Source organism: Mastigoproctus giganteus, chromosome 9, assembly GCF_048544385.1.
Source record: "Mastigoproctus giganteus isolate SK-2022 chromosome 9, ASM4854438v1, whole genome shotgun sequence".
Taxonomy (NCBI): Eukaryota; Metazoa; Arthropoda; class Arachnida; order Uropygi; family Thelyphonidae; genus Mastigoproctus; species Mastigoproctus giganteus.
Window position 1 is genome coordinate 83,502,678 of NC_143583.1, and position 23,460 is coordinate 83,526,137.

A 23,460-nucleotide genomic window follows, 5' to 3' on the forward strand; every position below is an offset into this window, starting at 1 on the left:
CTGAGGCCTCTTAAACAGAGGGGGCCTCAAATCTCAGGTCTCAAAAAAAAATAATAAAATTGTTTCATTTTTAATTTTTATACTCATCATTATTACCGTTACTGAATAAAACTATAATTTAATATGAGTTAGTAAACTCTTATGCGAATATCCCTACATATTATTTGAAATATCTATGCGAACTAAGTGAATCTGAAGTAGAATACATATTATCATTAATGCTTAGTTGTGCCTCTTTTTTCATTTAAACATTAGTTAAAATATGTATGAAAGAATTGCGCAACCAAAATGATTAAAACCGCAACACCAAATCTACAGCGCATGCATAGTAAAAACATGCGCGTAGAATGCACACTGTAGTGGTACCGATAATATTTAGAGGGGAGGGCCTCAAAATTGAATTGCGCCTGGGGCCTCTCAAGTGCTAAATCCCCCACTGGTTAAGACTATGTATATCTTAGTGCACTTGCATAATTGATACACAGCCAATTATAGATTAGCAAATTTGCAATAGCGGCATCGTTTAAGTTACATCTCATATTGTGAATACCTTCACGACGAGGTATTCACTGCTATGCATTGCACTACTTCGAGTAAGTAACGCTTCACCTGAAGGAGAAGACTGTTTTGTCATCGTTACATCACTTGGTACCCACCCACCCACGGAAGAAGGGCCAAATCGCCCTGAAACGGTGCCGTCTGGGTGGTGGTATCCACTGAGAATAAGTAACAACAGTCTTCTCCTTCGGGTCAAGCGTTACTTATTTGAAATAGTGCAATGCGTGGCAACTCGTCGTGAAGGTATTCACAATATGAGATGTAACTTAAATGTAACTTAAACGATGCCGCTATTGCAAATTTGCTAATCTATAATTGGCTGCGTATCAATAATGCAAGTGCACTAAGATATACATACTCTTTCGCAGCTTGAGGCATAAGCCCTTAATGCATTAGAGATTTAATGAATTTAAATGATTTGAAATAAATGTATATCATCCCTGGCCAGTGGTATCGTCGAGAGAGCAAAATCCCAAAAAATGTTCTTGAATTTCTGCAATGTTTTTATTTTTATTAAGATACATAAACCTGATAAGAAGAGTTGATTGTTCTGTTAGGCTTATAACCGAAGTCCTATTAAGAATTAAAGAATAATATTTTGCATTTTTAACCATTTCTAAAATGCAATATTTTGTTTTTTAGAAGAGTAAATGCGCAAGGCATAATATGTTATGGGTTGAAATTAACTATACAGTATATTATTTTTAGGCCACACGAATAATGAAATTTATCTGCCGTGCTATGTATCTTAGGTCTGTTAATTGCGTGTGTTCTAGGTCGATTTGGCTGTTTTGCTGGACGAAAAACCCCAGTTTCTGGGGTAAAAATCTTGCTATCTACGCCTGAGACCGACTTACTCAGTCACGGAATGAAAAAATCCCATTAAAGTTCCTCGCGTCATCGACGGGATTCGATACCCGGGCCTTTTCTACCCGGTGTGGGGAGGACGGTGAAGATACCACTGTGCTACTCGCGCAGACTGGTTGAAATTAACTATATAATATTGGTGTAAATACACCATAGTTTACCCATAAGTTTAACTACATAAGTAACGTACAGACATCGTTTGATGTCTGCCCGCCCACCGATGAGTGAGCCAATAAGCTCCGAATCGGTGACATCTGGGTGGTGGTGGTGCCCACTGAAAATAAATAACAGCAAGTGGTCTCCTCTATTAGAGAAGCGTTGTCTATTCGAAGTAGTGCAATACCTGGTATCTCGTTGTGAAGATAGCCACATCTGGCGAGTATGGGCGTGGCACACCCAGGGTCCTGAGCTTGGATATCATCATTCTTCACTTTCTTGGTGATTCCCTTCTACTTCTCTCTCTCTCTCTCTCTCTCTCTCATGGTAATTCATAATTTTTTGCCTGGTGCAGCATAAGCCTCAGGCTTCCTTGCACCACATGGCTAATAATAATAAGAGATATAATCAAACGATGCCGTTACACTACTTATGTAGTTAAATTTATGGGTAAAGTATGGTGTATTTACACCATACTTTACCCATAATACTATATAATCTAATATCTTATATTATATAGTATTTTGTTTTATACCTTCGGAAATTATATGAATTATTTCATTCTATATATTTGATTAAATTCGATTTGATTAAAAACATGACCCCTGTAATAAGTTTTTTTTTTTTGTTTTTTATTAACTTCTAATTACAAATTTTTTTCTCAGTTCATGTCCGTCACGCACCTTTTGTTCGTCACGTAGCGTAACACGAGGGGTACTGTTACAGAATTTGTGCCTTTCTGTGAAAAAAATAAAAATAATATTTTTTTTTTTTTTTTTTTATGAAAACCCCAAACACGAAAGGTATCAAAACCTATAGTACTTAGTACCGTGCATGGGTTAAAGGAGAAGTATGGGGGGGGGAGGGGGATGCTGGAAACTTTGCTCTAGAGACTAAACATGGGTTTCACCACTTCAAGCCTCCAATAAGCAAAGTGGTGGTATTTCACCGGTTGATGAAAGTCATCTACCACCTAGAGCATAGGCTATATATATTTTATATGCTTAGTTCGAAGAAATATGTGTATTAAATTTATGTTTTGTATGTAAATAGTAAAATTCCCTTCCCCCCACGATGTCCCGCATTGCAATATAAAAAAAAATTGTACGGGGACACAACCGCAATTGTTTAAGGCGTGAATTCGTCTTTGTGTTATCAGAGGAAGGGTAAGATGTAAATGAATAAAGTCTTGGTGGTTATAAGTGAAGTATAATTTAATTTATCAAAGGCCACACGAATGGGAGAAGTAAGATACATATGGCATAGTATTTACATCGATGTTTCTTACAAAGGTTAAAGCTGTACAAGTGTTATTATTATTATTATTATTATTATTATTATTATTATTATTATTAGCTATATGGTGCAAGGAAGCCTGAGGCTTATGCAGCACCAGCCAAAAAAAAAAAAAAAAAATTACCGAATTACCCCAAAAGAGAGAGAGAGAGAGAGAGTCAAAAGGGAATCACCAAGAAAAAGAAGAATGATGATATCCAGCTCAGGACCCTGGGTGTGCCAAGCCCATACTCACCAGATGTGAGCCGTGGGCGATGTAGAAATGTACTTAGAAAGTTGAATTCACGTTGAACTTTTGAATTTTTCTTTCTAATGATATATGTTTCTTACATTTCTGTTCATATTTCCTTTGCAATTTTTTCGACATTATGAAAATTTTTTTCAACTCAGCACACTTATCGGCTTATAACTTCACAAATTTTATTTTATCGGTTATTATTGCTAAATAATATTGTAGCTGTTATTCTCTACAAATCGACACCAATTTCAACGTACGATCTCTTCGCAATCCAAAGTTACACTGCGCAAACCCCGCGCGGCGTCGCCATTTTCAGTGTTCACGCGCAAGCGCTACCCCTCACCGCTGCATACCCCCAGTACCCACAATTTTAGATATGGACATAAACCCTCTATCCAACAAAATTTAAATCATTAGATTATCATTTATAGTTTACAAGATATAAGCGCGACAAATCTTGCCATTTTTTTGGTCGCTAGAGTTGTAGAGACCCCCTATACCAGACCGAATTTAAAGACGTATTCACGTCAAAATCTGGTCACTTTAGACTATACTACACGATTTCGAGTTTCAAATACGTTAAGTACTTACTTGTAATCTTATAATTCGGAGATTCCTTCAGTTCCCCACTCATGCTATACCTAAACACAGACCTAAATATATGCCGTCTACTAACTATGTAATCGGGGATTCCCTACGCTGCCACCGCACGAATAACAAAATTTAGAACTTACAATAATTGTATCGTGATTATTTGGATAATTATCCGAGTATTCAGTAGGAGCACACACTATTAGCGTTTTTCGTGCGTATTTTCATTGTTTTTTTTTTTTTTTTATGTGGGAAAATTTTAATATTCAACTAATCGAACCCAAATGCCGCCCCCTTGATGAGCAGCCCGTGTGCGGGGAACACCCTGAACACCTGCACGAGGCGGCCCTGTTCTTCTAAACTGTATTTCTGTTCACTATGAAAATCCATGTTTAAATTTCGTTAACAACAAAAAATAAAAAAATCAGCTCCTAAATCTCATTCCAAAATAGCATACGGTGAGTGAAATGAATAATTATCATTATTATATAATTATAAATATCGATCTAACTTTAATCGGTACGACGGAAATTAATACTTACGTCCAGCACAAAAAAGAACCCCAGGTCGAAAGGCGAAATAAGAAGAGAATGAAAAGGTAAGGAAATCAATGCCAAGATCCAAGACCAGATCGGCAATCTCCTCGGATGACAGAAGGTGCACTTAGTAACATAAACTAACAACATATTCAAGTAACTTTCATGGTTGCTAGCGCTGCAGAAGACAAAATGAAAAAAAAAAAAAAACATAATAATAATTATTATTATTATTCAGTTTATTAAACTTGATTTAATCTTACCTTACAATTAAATTAAATAATTAAGATTAATTAAATAAAAATATATAAACTAATCTCGGAAAACAGAAACATCTATTCAAGCTTTATGAGCTTCTTTAAGTGTATGTTGTTTTATGGAAGTCGACATGACTGAAGATTTGCAGGCTTCTGTAATTCCACCCACATCAGCCCGAGTTTTAATAATAATAATAATAAATGCGTTTATCCTTTGTGTTTTCGGCTTTCGTTGATTGCAAAGTAAATTTTTACATAGTTCTGAAAAAGATAAAAAAAAAAAAAAAAAACATTAGTTGAACAACATACATACAGTATAATGATGTAGATTGTAGACTATTTGTAACTTGATTGTGTTAAACAGGTAGTTGTTAAACAGCGTCGCCGAAGACAAATATTTGATATGATAGGGATCCTCGCATGCAAATTCCGTATGTCGAATAGAAATCGATCTGCCACCTTAGAAAGCCACACATTGCACAAATGATTCATGCCTGTAAAAACACGGGTTGCGACCACATCATTTCATTACCGTTTTTTTGGCTTGCTCAGTGGGACAGCGACATCTCTAGTACTCAAGATGGTGCAGGCTCATCAGTTACAGCACAAGGAAATTAAGGCCTGCCTGACCGAAAGATACCATCAGAGACTTAGAAGCCTGTTGAAAACAAAGCTGAACGGAACGAATACAGTTAAAGCCATAAACACCTATGCAGTCCTATTTCTAACATACTCCTTCGGGGTCATGGATTGGACTAACACCGAGTTAGAGGATATCATGAGAAAGACAAGGACAATGATGACCAAGAATCGCCAACACCACCCGAAATCTGCTGTGGAGAGACTGACAATTGCCCGGAAAGGCCTGATAGACCTCATTGAGCAACAGAAGACAGCAATAGTTTACCTGAAATCCAGCAGGCCATAAGGAAGATAGACAAGCGGTATACCCCACTCAACCGAAGCAAGGAGTCACAAACAGCCCCCAACCAGGAGGCACAAACGAGGCTAGAAAGATGGGCAGAGAAGACACTACAATGATCACACAGATAAAATTGCTTCCAGTGCATGGCTTACGAGCGGGACCCTCTTCCCCGAGACTGAAGGATTCATGCTCGCCATCCAAGACTAGGTAATCAACACCAGGAATTTTGGAAAATACATCGCCAAGGAGCCGAAGTGTTCGATGACACATGTCGACGATGTCACCTGGCCTCAGAAACGATCCTCAGAAACGATCCACATCACCACGGGATGCAAGGTGATCATTCAGACTGAGTACCCTCATAGACACGACCAGGTAGCCAGAATAATACATCAGAAACTAGCAAGGAAATACCAGTTGATCAAAGAAAGTGTACCGTATTACAAGTAACTCCAGGCAATACTAAAGACCCCAACCCACAAGCTATATTGGGACCGCGCCATAATAACGGATAGGAAAATCCCGCACAACTGACTGGGCATAATCCTTGTGGACAAGAAGGAAAAGGCTACCTATCTGATTGATATAGCGGTACCCAACACTGGCAACCTGCAGAAATCCCATGGGGAAAAAATCAGGAAGTACACGAACCTAAGACAGGAGATCAAAGAGATGTGGCATATGCAACAAGTAACGGCCATTCCGATCATCGTGTCAACCACAGGTATGATGCCAAAGACCCTACATAGCAGCCTAGTAGCAATAGGTCATCCAGAGAACACCTACCAGGAACTCCAGAAAGTCGCAATCCTTAACTCCTGTAGGATAATCAGAGAGTTCCTCGACCAACAGTAACACCAGACATAACCACAACCACCTGGTACTTGGTAGCAATACCCCGTGACGAGGTGGAACCCCCAATTAGGGAGAAATAATATAAGAGCAATAATAATAATAATAAGATGGAACCCTACGGTGTTCTGTCTCTTGAGTTGCTGCACAGGAGAAAATGTTTCCAACAGGACTGTGTTAAAGAAGTTCAATTCAAGCGGACTCTACGCAAGAAAGTTAGTGATTTGTATCCCATTGACCCCGAAACAACCGCAGAACTCGTCGAAATTGGTGCCAAGAACATGGTACTTGTAGCCCTGACAAATGGAGTACAATTCTATTCTTTGATGAGACCCTTTTTAGCCTACAGAGAGCTTCTAAATGTTATTTCTTCTGGAGATAACGAAGATTGCCATACAATCTCTCCAACATCAGAGAAAGGGACACTTACGGTGGAGGCGGCGTCTTCGTGTGTGGCAGAATAATGATCAACGGCAGCATATTTTTGATAGGGGTGTCGTAACTGGTCAGAGGTACCAAGAACAGATCCTCGAACCCTATGTGCCACTTTTTAGGGTATAGTTGGCCTATATATTCTTTTCATGCATGAAAATGGCACCGCACATAAAGCTGAAGTGGTGGAGGAATATCTCGAAACTAAAAATATCCAATGACTATAGTGGTTAGCATGATCCACAGGCTTAAATTGGATGGAACATCTGTGGGATGCCCTTGGGCGTCGCATTGCACGCCGACAGCCAACTCCTCGGTCACTTAGTGAGTTAAAGTCTACACTGGTGGAAGAATGGGATTTCTTGCTACAGATTTTCATATATGCCCTTATATCTAGCATGGTTCACTGTTCTTAGGCCTGTTTAGCCATTGGAGGGGATAATATGCCGGACTGAGTAATTCTTATACAACCCTTATAAATGTCTCATACCTATCTGAAGTTTCTTGCTGTCAACTCATTTTATTGTTATTCTATGGTACATCAACATACCAAATTTTGTCCTGCTTAATAGCAAGCTGCACGAATTACATCATTTATTGAGTAGTGTAGTAGTAAATAGAATAATGTACAAAATCTTCAACAAATAAAGCTTCTTGTGCATATCCTATGGCGCACCAAGAAATTTTGGACAGGGTTTACCCCTATTGATGTGCCAACTCACTGAGGCATATTTCCTATACATACCATTTTCAATTAGTAAATAGCGAGGCAGGGTGCAAAAACGTCAACAAAAGTGATATTTTATTGATACCATACACATACGCGGGGCAGTAAATGAGAATTTACCATCACCTGGATAGATTTTAGTTAGAAATTTGAAAAAGTTGGCTGGCAATTTCATCCTTCTCTATGCAGCTGCCTTCTAGGGCTATACATTTTCCTCATCTTGATTAGACCTCCTCAATTTGACCAGAAAACCAGGCTTCAACGTCATTAATGATATCCTCATCAGCTTGAAATCCGTGGCCCATAATGGTCTCTTCATTTTAGGAAAGAGGAAGACGTGTGAAGATGAGAAATCAATGCTGGTGGGGGATGCAGATTTTCAAAGCCACTTTCTATTGCAAGGTCCGCTAGACGCCTTTTGATACATTTCCACGTTTCTTCAACTTGATAGCTTCTCTTAACTCTCCAGGAGGTTTCTGCAGTGTTCCCAAGTGATGCTTTTCTCTTTGTTTTGGGAGGTAATCTGTAAAGATAATATCTTTAGAATCCCAGAAGGTTGATTACATGACCCTATTGGCAAACAACTGAGCCTTAGATATTTTATTTATTTATTTTGGGTGGTGGTAATGGAAATTAATGTTTCCATTGTTTGCTCATCTGTTTTGTTTCTTGGTCAAAGTGATATACTGAGCATTCATTCATTGTTACAATTCTGTAAAAAAAAAAAAATTAAAATCAAAAATCAACATTCTCACTATATAGTTCAAAAAATTGTGAGCAATTTGTTTCCTGGGCAGGTTTTCAGGAGGTGTCGTTCTCCAAACCCCTTGGGCTGCCACCTAAAACGTGTAGAAACTCATGCATTATGATCCATGAATAATATTCACTTCATTTGTTACAAAATTTATAATGACATGTCTATTATAATGATTTTGTAATAACCGAGAACAAAGTGGAGAATTGTTGAAGTTAAACATAAGAAAGGCACCTGGAGTAGATGGGATCTATCCAGTTATATTAAAGGAGGCGGCAAAGCAACTAAACAAACCGTTAGCCATAATTATGGTAGCATCCTTGGATTCAGGGGAGGTCCCCACGAACTGGAGATGTGCAAATGTATCCCCAATTCACAAAGGGGGTTTCGAAGAGTGACACGAGTAATTAGAGACCAGTTAGTTTAACTTCTGTTCCGGGTAAAATAATGGAGTCACTGGTTAAAGATGCATTGCAGGATCATCTAGACAAGACTGCAGCAATAATTCAGACACAGCATGGGTTTGTTAAGGGAAAGTCTTCTCTGACAAATTTTATTGGGTATTATGATGTGGTTACAAAGGAAATGGATGCAAAAAATAATTTTGATATCATATGCTTGGATTTCAGGAAAGCTTTTGACACTGTTGCACTTGGAAAACTACTGCACAAATTGGAGCAGAATGGTATTAAGGGTAAGTTGCTACAATGGACAAAAGGATGGTTGAGTGGGAGAAGACAGAGGGTGGTAATCAAAGGGTGTTGCTCTTCGTGAACTAATGTTATTAGTGGAGTCCCACAGGGTTCAGTATTGGGTCCACTGTTGTTTTGTATATTTATTAATGATATTGATGAAGGTATATCAGGCTTAGTGTCAAAATTTGCAGATGATACAAAGGTTGGCAGAGTTGTTGATGACAGTAATGGCAGTGTGCTACTGCAACAGGATCTAGATAATTTGGGCAGATGGGCTGAGAAGTGGCAATTGAAGTTTAACATTGACAAATGCAAAGTACTGCATATGGGTAGAAATAACCCCAGAGAAACGTACCGCCTGTGTGGTGCTACACTTAAGGTGGTAGAAAATGAAAAAGACCTGGGAGTAATTGTGCAGTCAGATATAAAGTTTTCTGAGCAATGCAGACAGGCTGCCAGGGCAGGCCATGGGGTTTTGTCAAAGATATACAGGAATTTTGCTAGCAGGCAAAAGGAGGTGATTGTCCCTCTGTATAAGGCAATGGTCAGGCCACGCCTTTAGTACTGCGTACAGGGCTGGAGGCCTCATTTTAGGAAGGATATAGATTTGGTTGAGCGTGTACAGAGAAGGGCAACAATAATAATAATAATAATAATAATAATAATAACTTGTGAAGTTTATTATTATTATTATTATTAAGTTTATTAATAAACTTAATAATAATAATAAACTTGTGAAGCTAATAATTATAGAACAATTTTATCAAGTAGTGAATTTGTTTATGGCTTTGAGTGCACCTTCACAAGGTTCTTTGTGTGTGTGCCACATTTGGGAAAATCACATCTACATGCACAGACCTGCAGGTCTGTGCATGGCAATATCTGTCGTCTGTCCAAATTTACACAGACCGGGCCAGACGGCCATTCAGGCGGCCTGCGCTACATACACACACACACTCTCTGTTTTGACTGCACAAACTTGGCCTGTGCAGGAAAGCCAGGGCGTCTGTAGGTATCCTAATGCATATGACATTGCAGTATTAGTGCCAAATCTGAATCCACTAAACTGCAAATAACAGAGCTAATATCACCAAACCAGCTTTCATGCTAATTATTCAGTCAAGAACTCAGTCAACATTCGCATTCACATAATAACAACACTAAAACAGATTGTGCAATAATATTAGCAAAACTGAATTACAGTTATAAACTATTATTAATACAAGAAGCTTTAGCCCACAGAGAAGATCTATTCTGTGCTTTAGCCATTGAATGATTTTCCCACTGAACCTCGTAGGATAACATGTAAAATTTTGGGCGCACGCGTGCTAACCATGCACCACGGGAGCTAGAGTTGAACTTTTATAATACTCAAAATTTCTTTCCCGATTATATGAACCAACTGCTGACGGAACTGCGAAACTCCAGCGTTAAGACTCTTTGTTCTTCTCATTCTTAATTTCATAATCGTTAATTTTTATGTATGACCATCCAAGCGGAAAAGAGTGCACTTTTTTTTATATATTTTTATATTTTTTAATTTCCCATTTTAATTTCTTCATTATATTTTAATTTACCATATGGATTAGGAGGTAAGTTGAGTGATATTTATAAGCAATGCTAAAAAATTGAAATAGTATAAAGAATCGAAGCTATAAGCTTATGCTAACAAATAAGTGGCACATGGTAGCACAAAAAATACTTACCCTGAGAAAAAAAATTAAAATACAGTAAATAGTATGGCCAGTCCAGTTTTTGGGTAACACGTGTTTACACTACACGAATTCGATCATACATGATTTATAAATAGAGGAATGATGTCGAATATAACACGAACTGAATTCGCTTATGTACGATTCGCCTTCGTGTTGACAAGAAATGGCAGTCGAATTTTAGAATCACCCAAACTGAATGAAGTGTTGCGCAGGCTTTTTCTCCGTTATAGTATATGCTTGCTAGTGTTCCAAAACCCCCTCAGTTATGGTGTGATGCGTCAGTTAAGGATTAAATGTTCTTTGCAAGAGTTACACTAATATTTACCTCTGGAGAAACCTGGCTTTCATGTGATTGTCTAGCAGTAATTAGGACAAATCCTGTGTTCTGAAAACTTACTCAGATGGACGTTGAGCAAATCTGCAACATCTAGGATCACGTTGCGATTTTCACCTTTAGCTCCTTTCTATTTGATTGGAACCAAAAGTGCCGCCTTAACATAGTCTTTATCAGTAATCCATTCAAGAAATCATGTTATCAGAGAGTAATCAGTAGGCAAAAATTAACAAACATAACATGGTTTATTAAACATACTAAATTGTTACAAATACAGTTAGACAAAACAGTGTATAAATCTTTAGTAAAATAACCTTGAGCTTTATACCGTTACCTATTTAGGTAACCAACGGATTAATATATTAATGGTATATGTTTGCAAAATTGTTGGTGTTCTTCATGTATATTCGCACAGCCAACTATTGTTCGTACATTGCGTAGCTGACGAATATTACACCACATTTGTGGAACAAGTAAGTTTGTAGGTTATGATTAATATTCAGGCATTCATGGGGGTAAGTTACAATATCTATTAAATATGAAATGTTAAATATAATAACAAAACTCTCATCAAAGTGTGAGTGTCCGTGAGGATAGATGTCTTTAAGCAAATAAAAATATAAAAAAGGGGGAGGAAGAAGTATGTTCGACTTAGTGCAATTTAGTACCGTTTGTAATTAAACAACAAGGGTTAACCTACCCTACCCGAATAATTCAGCATCACCTCTGGAACTGTAGTTACAGGACAGTAGTTCATCTCGATTCCTTCCTATATCTGATTAACGGGTTTTCTCCTTCTTCTTCTCCCGACTTTTAGTTTTCTCTTCTTAAGAATATTTTCTTCACATTCTACAAAAGATTATCCTCGCGACGGCTCTCTAACTTACTCAAATTCTAACTCCCACACTGCCAACTACCCTTCCAAGTCACTCCTCGTTCACCAACCAACTCCCCTTCTCCAAGTCTCGACTCCGACTCTGTCAACTACCCTTCCACACCCTATCTGCTGACCGACTGCCTCCCCTACTGCACCCCTCTAGTTAGTTTCATCTAGCAGCAAAACATCTGGGGAACTGTTGCTTTACAGCGTCCTGACTCAACCAAAAGTCCGATTTATGAAGGTAGTTCAAAGAATTTCATGTTTGTATGAGGTTGCTTTTTCTGAACTGCACAAAGGCCAAAACGGACATAAAAATCGTCCACTCCGATACAAGGAATCTATGAAATAATAAACAATCTGCTGATGCCTGATTCCAATACAATACTAGTAGTGTTCTCCCAAATGTAACTCCCCTGTTTTTATGACTAGCGCCGCGATTTTCCCTGTTTTTGTCAACAATACGCTCCAACGCTTGTCCATTCCAAACGAATAAATAACATTCAGCTGCTACGGCAGGTCGGATGGTGGTTTGGAATTTCGTGGGTGTGGCTCTGCTCCCATGTGAAAACAAAAGTAATTCTGCCTTCTCCGGTGAAGTAAATATCGTATGACAGATACAGCGCAGTTAAAAAAAAATATGGGGCACTTGTGCTCTCTAAGGATGTATTAATACGGTTAAAAATGAATGTATTTTGAACATCCCTCCCTGCCACCAGTAGATTTTGCGCAAGTGAAAAGAAAATTTCAGGTGCCAAAAATTTAAAGCATTACATAAACTCAAAGATTGAGCATGGGGGTCTTTAGGGGGGAGAAAAAAAATCAGACATCTCTCCTTTTACATAATCAACTTAACCTAGATCAAACAAAAAGTGTCAAATACAACAATGTGTTCTGCATATAGTGTAAAATACATAAATATTGTTGTCTGAGGATAATTACTATTCATCATTTTACCCTTTTGCACACGACAACCTTACCTGGTTGGAGAAACAACAACAACAGCAACCTTTGCAGGAAAAAAAACATTAACACAGTTTATAAGTTGTATTGTCCCATTCAAAAGTGGTAAATGTTCTTAGAGTATTATGACAGTTTCTTTTGGTTTTACACATTTCTGTTTATTAATTGTGCTGTAGAATGTTCTATTTGTTCATTATCGTTGATTCTGGACCATCAAAGTTCTGTCGTATTGAAGAAACTGTCTGTCATTATTCAAAGAATCGGTAAGAGTTCATCTCTTCTGGAACATGGAGGATGTAGGTGATGTGTGACATCCATCGCCATTCGATGCAGTAACGTGACATGAAACAAATAGAAATACAAAAGTATTAATATCTGTCATTGTTTCTAATATTGTTTATAAAATATGATGTATATCTAACACAAAACAGAATTCACATCTATGACAATTAACAACCAAAGACGGTACATTGTATATATAATGTTATTTCAACCTTTGTGTAGTTATATATTTAGGCTAAATTGAATGTAGGTTAGCCATCCTTAACAATAGATAATCAGGGTTTAGTACAACAAAAAAATGCTTAAGGAACAAACAATTACAATGGCTACATCCACAAAAATATAAAAGAAATAAAGAGTAACATATTAGATTAATTGATAAGTAATTATCCATGAGATTATATAATTATTTATGCAGTATTATAATCAGTGCATAAATACTTCTGACAGATGTTGCACTTCTGTCAGTCACTTCTGCACCTGTTCAGAAATTATACATTAATAATGTCTGACATTCAATGGTTATATATGTCTAATATATATATATTTATATATATACAAATTTGTATATAAGGCAAATATATATAAGCTGGTGGCAACTAATCGCTATAATAGTTATAACTAGTCCATGGTTCTAGCTTGGTAAGGATACACATAAATAATGGAAATAACAAATATTGAAAGTACAAAATAATTAATAAAGCATAAAAGTAGAAAATAATAACTAGACACGTATGTCATGCCAATTATAGGAAGAAGGTGACACAATGAAAGAGACTTTATCAAGGGCTTATCCCTTCAATGTGTCCTCCTACAATTAGCGAGCTATCAGTTTCTGATATCATCTGCCTGTTAATCCATGCCGAATGGTAATAAAATATATCAAAAAGAAGGAAGGCTTTAATAGTAGTAACTAAGTTAAAATTAGACGAATTTTGTGGTAGTTAGATGAATTTGAGGTGGTTAAATCAGAAACTGATAGCTCACTAATTGTAGGAGGACACATTGAAGGGGTTAGCCCTTGATAAAGTCTCTTTCATTGTGTCACCTTCTTCCTATAATTGGCATTACATACGTATCTAGTTATTATTTTCTACTTTTATGCTTTATTAATTATTTTGTACTTTCAATATTTGTTATTTCCATTATTTATGTGTATCCCTACCAAGCTAGAACCATGGACTAGTTATAACTATTATAGCGCTTAGTTGCCACCAGCTTATATATACTTGCCTAAAATATACTGCACGTTTAATAACTGCTCAAACATAATAAGACTGATGTAATGTTCTATCTAGAATTCATTGATGGCATTAATCAGTTCTTCTCCACCTTTCAGTTTTTAGTTTTTTATTGTATAATTTGCTATAATAACGGTTTATCTTGCTATAATAATTGTTAATTTATTTGCCTTATTCATTATATATATATATATATATATGAGTCCTTTAAACTCAAGCTACTGAACGACGGCGTTGGTTGAGTGCGCTGCACAGTGCTCTGCCAAGCATTTCCAAAGACACAAGAAAGGGTTGTCTCTTGGTAATGGTAATAGTTCCTTATCAGGGCAGGAGAAATCGCTTATGTCTATTACTGTTCTAAATGGAAGGATCTCCTGTAGGAATTGTGCCTTTTCAACCCCTTCGGTGAGAATTGACTAGCATGGCATAGCAATCAGGTTGATCCATGACCCAGAGGGTCAAGAAGTGAGAGCTCCTTGCTCTTGAACTGAAACCATATACTGATTGTCACATCCAATTATGGCAATCTCCTCTGCTGAGGGCGCATCTTCTTCATCTCTAAACAACAGGATAACAACAAACCTATTGTTGAAGGGGATGGGTAATGATCTGCAGGGGTTTCTTGGGCTGACTGAGCACCAAGGTCTTCAAAGTTTCTGCATGGACAACATCTTGGCCCACATCTTTGTATGCCATAGCTCTCCACAGCCACAGCATCCGTGTGAGGAGGAAGGCTCTCAGTTTGATCACAAAATTTAACACATTCCTGACAAATAACGATGTAACTGCAGGTGGGAGGAAAGAAAAAAAACACAAGCAAGGAGAATAATTCCATTTATTCACTCTTTCTCTCCTCACTCTTCCCTTTCAGTCGAATGATTTGTTTCATTTACGTCTTCTCCTATTATTTTAAATCACAGGAGAGCGATATCGTAGGTCACTTACACTTCTCATTTACCCATTTCATTCAGTCTTCCTGTTCTTACTCACAACCTCAAATGTCACTTTCTCAATTTCCTTACATTCCATTTCAGAAATGAATCACTCAATTTATTTGCAAAACAAAACATGTCATGCATGGAAAAATAACCAGATTCCCATCCAAAATAAAAATACTTAGAAACTATTCTCTTATTGAGCCTCTTGAACGGCAGCCACGTTTTCTGGATCTGGGCAAATACCTTCAGAACTGACTAAATGCCCAAGATATTTTAATTGTTCTTTCAGGAACTCACATTTCTTAGGCTTTAGCTTTAGATTGTATTCTCTCAGACGCTGGAAAACCTTTCGCAACCTCAGGAGATGTAAATCAAGGTTGGGCGATGCAATAATTATATTTTTAAGGTAAGCGAAAATCGATTCTTCCCCGAGTCCATGAAGCACTAATGATAAGGCTTTCAAGAATGACGAAAATCCATTTTTTAATCCATGTGGCATTCGAGAAAATTCAAAAACGGATTCTCCAGTAGTGAAGGCAGTTTTGTGACGATCAGCTGGGTGCAACTCAATTTGATGGAATCCACTTTGCAAATCAAGTAAAGTAAAATAACGTGCTTGTGCGAGATGTTGAAGTACTTCACTAACATTAGGGAGAGAATAATTATCAGAAAGAATTTTAGAATAAAATCCACACACATCTGATAACTAGAAATGGGCTTTTTGACTAGAACTATTGCCGCTGCGTATGGGGAATGGCTTGGTTGTATGATGTTGGATTCCAATAGTTCATTTACCTGCCCTTCGAACTTCGTCTTTTAACAAATATGGAACTCTATAAGCTGTCTGCTTCACTGGTATATTATCAGTCAGTCTAATCCTATGCTTTAACACCTTCGAATTTCCTAGCTGAGCTGGTGACTTAGCGAAGATATCTCTATACTCATACAACAGGTCTGAGAGCTTTTGTTTTTGACAGCCTGTTAGGTGATCTAACTGAAAATCTTGCAAAGTTACAGGCGCTGTAGTTTTCTCATTAGCTTCCTCACCTGTAAAAACAACTGTATTATCCCTAACACACTCAAGACTAGCAATATTCATCCCTTTGGGAAGGTGGAGGGGTTCGTTCATCAGATTGGCAACAAGAACAGACACTCTGCCATCTGGATCTAATCTGTCTATTGAGCATTTGACTGCCAGGTCATCACGGCTTAAGTTAGAGTTAGGTTGTCAACACTAACTGTTCAGCAGAAGCAGAAAGATGGTTACAGACAGCCATAACTACTTTTTCTGATGAGGCAGGGATTAAATGTTTACACGTTAATTTAGCTACCGACAGTTTTAAATTCAAATACTGGTCTCTTACGCCTTTCTCCTCGCTACCCTCTTCCCTTAAGCAAATGTTCAATGGGGCAGAGTGTATAATTCCCTTACCCAAGTCTAATGTAAACGAAAATCACCTTAAAATATTTAATCCTAAGATTACATCATATTGTCCTCTAAAATTTCCTGAAGCCACCAAAATCTTTTCCCGAAAAGTCCCCTGATCTAACTTAAAATTTACTGCGATTTCCATATGTATTGGAACTACATAACCTGAGACACCAGTTACAGTCAAATCGGGGCATCTGGGATTCAATGATCTATCATGCTTAATTTTATTAAATAAGTCTGTGCTTAAAAGCGATACACTTGCTCACGTGTCTACCAGAAACTTGGCTGGGATGCCTTGAATATACCCATTAATTAGTGGCAGTTTGGCGTCATTATTTAATATATAAACCCCATGTTGCACATTTCTCTGATAGGCATAAGATTTATCGAATCTATGAAAATTCTGGCGAGGGGAAGCGGTTTTACTGAGTTGGAAGTTCCTCCCATTTCATACAGTATTCCTTCTTTGTCAGAAATACCTCTCCCCATTTTGCCTATAACCTACATGATTTGCTGATCTACCCAAAATAGATCTGTGCTGAGTTTGATCAAAGGTACATTCATTTCTGGGTGTTCCCCTTCTTTCCCTTGTAAAGGAATTCATATTATCCCTATTTCGATTGTTATAATGAGTTTTACCTGTTAATGTATTTCTATTTCCATAAAAATTACTGCCCTTTCCGTTACCATAGGCTGTCCCATTTTTTGGCACTGCAGTGTATTCGCGTTTCATGCACCAATCATGCCGAGAAGGAGAAAAATTCGGCACCGGCCGATAATTGCTTGAACGGCCGCAGCCAGCAAAACGATTCTGCCCCTGCTCCCTAGCGTCTACGTGATTCGGTAACCCACACTTCCGGTCCAAACTCGTTTCTCCATAGCGTCGGTACTCGCAGTCGTTAACCCCATTCGTGGCGTCTCCTAGCAATGCCCTTCCCAACTGAGAGTGCCTTAGGGGAACGCTACGCGATCGCAGAAAGGGGGGAATGCATAAGTTTCAGTATTAAAATTTTGGCTTGGATTATACCCGCTATTATCTGCGGCTTGCGTTTTTAAATTATTATGTGTAATATTATTTACAGCTAGTGTATGTAGCGATTGCTGTAGGTCTTTTATCTGGTCTTGCAATGGCTTAATGATTTCTTTAAAATAGTTTTCTTGTTGGTCCCATATTTCTCCATCACTGTTAATCTGACTATACATGGCATTAATTGGCCTGTGTTTTGTTTCTGTAATAAGTTCGTTAGTTTCCTCACGTTTCACTACCGTAATTGCATGTGAGAAGGACAGGGGATTTTGTAAAAAAAACCAGTCTCCTGATCTTATTTGAAACGCCCCTGAGAAATTGAGCCAGCATTGCCTGATCTAATATTGATAATGCCTCTGGCAACTCACTTTGCATTTTAAATGCTAAACGGGCCAGATTTTTAACCCTGGTAGCAAAATTTACTACGGCATTGGGCAATTGTTCAGCATGTGAAAAGTTATGTAGACATGTCACACTAGGTTCCGTTTTTTCGAACTGAGCCAAGAATGCATTTTTGAACACGCTATAATCTCTTTCCTTACATAATTCTAAAGAATTTGCGAGGAATTCCGCAGCAAAAGAGCGAACTTTAGATTTACAAGCAGCTATTAACTCACTATTGCCCTAAAGTGCTAACTGTCCTACACTTTCTAGTATTTCAAAAAAATATTGAACAGACGGACCTTCGTCTACTTTGCCAGAGAATACTGGCACTAAACCCAAATAACTGGCAATATTTGCCAAATAAGGTCTGCCCATTTCGGGAGAGGGTTGTCTCTCCTGGGTTCCAAAAAGTGGAACAGAATTTTTTATACCCGAGGTTTGGGGGTCTGTCCCTCCATTTTGGCTTAATTAGTGTCTGTGTAAAATTAATGTCCCCCAAAATGGTGTAAAACCTAGCTTTCCGTTGAGCTGAAACAGAAATATATCATTAATAATCAGCAATTCTAAAACAAAACGTATTACAACATTCAGCAACTCGTTTTATTCTTAAATTTTGATAAATTTTCTAGTTTAAAACATTAAAAGTTGCTGCCTGTTGTTCAATATGAGTGTTCCTGGAGACATCTGTGTTATTTGTACTGCTAAAAAATGCCTATGATTAATCTCTGTTCACCCAAAAATCAGTGCTGTCACAATCCTTTCTATTATAAGTATGTTCCTCAGTCTACAACCATCAGACTCATTTAGGGGAATTCATATAAAACGGGTTTTTCATGCTGCAAGGACATACTTCAATCCTGGTCATGATTGGCAACAGTGTTGCGGAGGCGTTTTCTCCATTATAGTATATGCTTGCTAGTGTTCCAAAACCCCTCAGTTATGGTGTGATGCATCAGTTAGGGATTAAATGTTCTTTGCAAGAGTTACACTAATATTTACCTCTGGAGAAACCTGGCTTTCATGTGATTGTCTAGCAGTAATTAGGACAAATCCTGTGTTCTGAAAACTTACTCAGATGGACGTTGAGCAAATCTGCAACATCTAGGATCACGTTGTGATTTTCACCTTTAGCTCCTTTCTATTTGATTGGAACCAAAAGCGCCGCCTTAACATAGTTCTTTATCAGTAATCCATTCAAGAAATCATGTCATCAGAGAGTAATCAGTAGGCAAAAATTAACAAACATAACATGGTTTATTAAACATACTAAATTGTTACAAATACAGTTAGACAAAACAGTGTATAAATCTTTAGTAAAATAACCTTGAGCTTTATACCTTTACCTATTTAGGTAACCAACGGATTAATATATTAATGGTATATGTTTGCTAAATTGTTGGTGTTCTTCATGTATATTCGCACAGCCAACTATTGTTCGTACATCGCGTAGCTGACGAATATTACACCACATTTGTGGAACAAGTAAGTTTGTAGGTTATGATTAATATTCAGGCATTCATGGGGGTAAGTTACAATATCTATTAAATATGAAATGCTAAATATAACAACAAAACTCTCATCAAAGTGTAAGTGTCTGTGAGGATAGATGTCTTTAAGCAAATAAAAATATAAGCAAGGGGGAGGAAGAAGTATGTTCGACTTAGTGCAATTTAGTACCGTTTGTAATTAAACAACAAGGGTTAACCTACCCTACCCGAATAATTCAGCATCGCCTCTGGAACTGTAGTTACAGGACAGTAGTTCATCTCGATTCCTTCCTATATCTGATTAATGGGTTTTCTCCTTCTTCTTCTCCCGACTTTTCGTTTTCTCTTCTTAAGAATATTTTCTTCACATTCTACAAAAGATTATCCTCGCGACGGCTCTCTAACTTACTAAAATTCTAACTCCCACACTGCCAACTACCCTTCCAAGTCACTCCTCGTCACTCCACACCCTATCTGCTGACCGACTGCCTCCCCTACTGCACCCCTCTAGTTAGTTTCATCTAGCAGCAAAACATATGGGGAACTGTTGCTTTACAGCGTCCTGACTCAACCAAAAGTCCGATTTATGAAGGTAGTTCAAAGAATTTCATGTTTGTATGAGGTTGCTTTTTCTGAACTGCACAAAGGCCAAAACGGACATAAAAATCGTCCACTCCGATACAAGGAATCTATGAAATAATAAACAATCTGCTGATGCCTGATTCCAATACAATACTAGTAGTGTTCTCCCAAATGTAACTCCCCTGTTTTTACGACTAGCGCCGCGATTTTCCCTGTTTTTGTCAACAATACGCTCCAACGCTTGTCCATTCCAAACGAATAAATAACATTCAGCTGCTACGGCAGGTCGGATGGTGGTTTGGAATTTCGTGGGTGTGGCTCTGCTCCCATGTGAAAACAAAAGTAATTCTGCCTTCTCCGGTGAAGTAAATATCGTATGACACATACAGCGCAGTTAAAAAAAAATATGGGGCACTTGTGCTCTCTAAGGATGTATTAATACAGTTAAAAATGAATGTATTTTTAACAGAAGAGAAGTTTCTGAAAATGTATTTGCTTTTCACATGATTGAATATTTCAGTGAAGGGGAAACACATTTCACCATAATAACATAAACAACCACAATTCCCGTTATCGGTATTATCGCAAATTCAATTACATCGAGTTTACTACTCGTTTATAGCAGATTCCACTAGCAGGAACGCAGCTGGAAATTATTTTTATTGTTTTATGATAATGACATCCAGAAATGTATTTTAGTAAAATGTGAGCTAGCGAGAGGTGATAATAGTTTACTGCTTTGTTTATTCAGTTGCTACAAGTGGGCAGCTTTTTGTGTATCAAGCGTGCCTTCTCATTTGTGTTCTTTTTATAGTGTAATTGTGTGTGTTTTTTTTAACCTAAAATGAGTACAGAAAAGTGTGAAAAGGAAGCGTGCTGGTGAGGATACTACAGATTCAGAGAGAAAAAGAAAAGCAATATCGATAGATAGTGAAAACTTCTTACCAGTGAAAACTTGTAGCGGCCTCATACAAGTGTTTATGGCCAAAATCACACCATTCTACAGGCCACCGGGGTTGTAGTAGTAGTGGCATGTGATGCAAGAAAGCAAGAGACAGGAGACAGTTAACAGGAGAGACTGCTTCTACAGGGATGGGATACACTTAAATAGAAAGGGTGCAAGAATGTTTGCTGATGCTATCGAGGCAGTGTTAGGTGGGTCGGAAAACTGCTAGATTGGGGGGATACAAGGACTAATAGATTAAGAGTAGCCACTGGCAGAGGAGAGAGTGATTCTTGCACTGTTTCTATTGGAATGAGCAGAAGCCGGGAAAATAAGATACGGGATATTTCAGAGACTGCTGGGAATCATGGGGGTACAAGTGAACACAAGGGTTGTGTTAAGGTGGCTAAGAGGAAGAGCAGGTGCATGTATACTTGCATGTACACCAATGCTAGGAGTTTAGTAAATAAATTTGATGAATTTGAGGTATTGCTCAAAACATCAAAGGCAGATTTGTTGGGATTTCAGAGATGTGCTGTCACACAGATATAAGGAATGCAGAACTGGAATTTGGGGAGTACGATGTCTACAGAAAGGATAGAGAGGATAGGAAGGGAGGAGGGGTTATGCTATTAGTTAAGAAACACATAAAATCCAAGGAAGTGAAGGCAGTCCACATTGCTGGACAGTGCAGTGTCGAGTCAGTTTGGTGTGACATAAGCATTGGGAGATCAAAATTGAGAGTAGGAGTGTGCTATAGGCCTAATGACTCTGATGAGTATAATAAGAAACTGTACAGAGAAATAGAGTGGGCCAGTAAACCAGAGTCTTATAATGGGGGATTTTAATTTCCCAGATATTGACTGGAATTTGGGGGCTGGTTACTCACACAGTAGCAAGGCTTTTGTGGATTTATTGGATGATTGTTTTCTACATCAGCATGTTCAGGAGACAACTAGAGGGAGTAATACTCTTGATTTGATTATCAGTAGTGATTCTTCATGCATTAAGAATCTGCAGATAAATGAACCACTAGGTGGCAGTGATCACAGTGTGCTGAAGTGGGATTTACTCAAAGAGGTAACTACCATTAGGGGTAAAGGGAAGGGTTATTGCTTCCGTAAAGGCGACTATGATGGACTGAGACAGTATTTAAATTCTATACAATGGGACCAACTGATGATGTTGCCAACAGCAAATTCAAAATGGGAAGCATTCAAAGAACTTATCTTGGAAGCTACTAGGCTTTACATACCAACTAAGAAATATTGTTCAAGGTTTAGGCCTAAATGGATGTCAGATGAACTAATGAGGCATATGGCAGAGAAGAAAAATGCATGGGATACATACAAATTAACACGTGACACAGAAGCCTATGATAGATACAAGTTGATCTGTAACCAAGTTACAAAGGAGGTTAGGCAGGCGAAGGCAGATTACGAGAGATCCTTGGCAAGGGATGCGAAGAAAAACAGCAAAGAGTTCTTTACTTATGTAAACTCTAGAAGGAAGGGGAGGAATCAGATTGGTCCACTTGATATCGATGGGTCAACTGTTGATGACCCTGCTCAGGTAGCTAACAAACTGAATGAAATACACATATAGTTATAGTTATGGACCCCAGTACTCCAGGCCCATTCGTTACCAAACTGAATGAATATTTTGCATCGAAATTCACAAATGAGGAGTTATTCAGCGAGGGGAATTCCAGAGGTGTATTCAACTCTAGCAGTAAGCTAAAGAATCTTGTAATAACTGAGAGTAAAGTGGAGGAGAAATTGTTGAAGATAAACACAAGAAAGGCACCTGGGGTGGATGGGATCTATCCAGTTATATTAAAGGAGGCAGCAAAGGAAGTAAGCAAACCGTTAGCCATAATCATGAGAGCTTTCTTGGACTCAGTGGAGGTACCCACAGACTAGAGATGTGCAAATGTGACCCCAATTTACAAGGGAGGATCGAAGGCTGACACAAGTAATTATAGACCTGGGAGTTTAACTTCTGTTCCTGGAAAATTAATGGAGGCACTGGTTAAAGAAGCACTGCAGGATCATCTAGACAAGACTTCAGTTATAGCTCGGACACAGCATGGTTTTGTTAAGGGGAAGTCTTGCCTGACCAATTTGATTGGATACTATGATGCAATCACAAAAGAACTGGATGCAGGGAATAACTTTGATATTATATACTTGGATCTTAGAAAGGCTTTTGATACTGTTGCACATGGAAGACTGCTGCACAAATTGGAGCAGTGTGGCATTGGAGGCAAATTGCTGCTATGGATAAAGGGGGAGAAGACAGAGAGTGGTAATTAATGGACACTTCTCATCATGGACTAATGTTATTAGCGGAGTCCCTCAGGGTTCAGTAT

General features: G+C 38.1%; 1 protein-coding gene across 1 annotated transcript in view; it reads right to left on the reverse strand.

The window, feature by feature from the left end:
• The window catches only part of LOC150080504 (uncharacterized), a 74,851-nt gene extending 70,493 nt beyond the window's left edge, over positions 1–4,358 (reverse strand). Inside the window, exon 1 of the mRNA XM_090381940.1 lies at positions 4,249–4,358. The gene's annotated coding sequence lies outside the window, so the exon portion shown is untranslated. The remainder of the gene's footprint in view (positions 1–4,248) is intronic.
• Between the last annotated feature and the right edge of the window lie 19,102 nt (positions 4,359–23,460).